Source organism: Elaeis guineensis, chromosome 11 (assembly GCF_000442705.2).
Source record: "Elaeis guineensis isolate ETL-2024a chromosome 11, EG11, whole genome shotgun sequence".
NCBI lineage: Eukaryota > Viridiplantae > Streptophyta > Magnoliopsida > Arecales > Arecaceae > Elaeis > Elaeis guineensis.
In genome coordinates, this window is record NC_026003.2 from 25,653,018 (window position 1) to 25,653,654 (window position 637).

The window sequence follows — 637 nt, forward strand, 5'->3', positions numbered from 1 at the left end:
CAAAAAAAAATCAAAACCAAGAAAAGAAAGAGTCAGATTGAAGGTACATAACCTTCTCCCTTATCTCCCCTCTTTTTTTTGGGGCCTCGGATATTCTTTGAAACTAGAAAAACAAGAGACCATGCCAAATCTTTTGATTTTGGCATGATTTTATATATATGTTGTAGATCTATGATTGATCTACATAATGATGCTAAAATTATTATTTTTTAAATTAAATATAATTTTTAAATTTAAAAATATATGGATTAAAAATATTTTCAAAAATAAAATTTGATAAATAATTATAAAATCAGAATATTATTTAGGTCATGCAAAGCTATTCTCAAGATAAATTTCATGTCTGTTTATTAAAGTTTTCACATATTATGTCATAGTAGTCTAGATCAAAATTTGAGTAAAATGATAAATAAGTAGTTCTTCATACGTGTCCAAGGGCTTAGAGAAATATATGTATAATCCGTGATAGGGTTCTGCATAAATCAATACTCAGATTAATTTTTAAATTTTTTTAAAAATATTTAATTTAAATTATTATTAAAAATATGAAATTAACTCAAAAAATTTTGAAAAATTAGTACTACATATTAGCTGATTAGAAGTATTTTATGAAGTATATAAAACATATTTTTCAGAA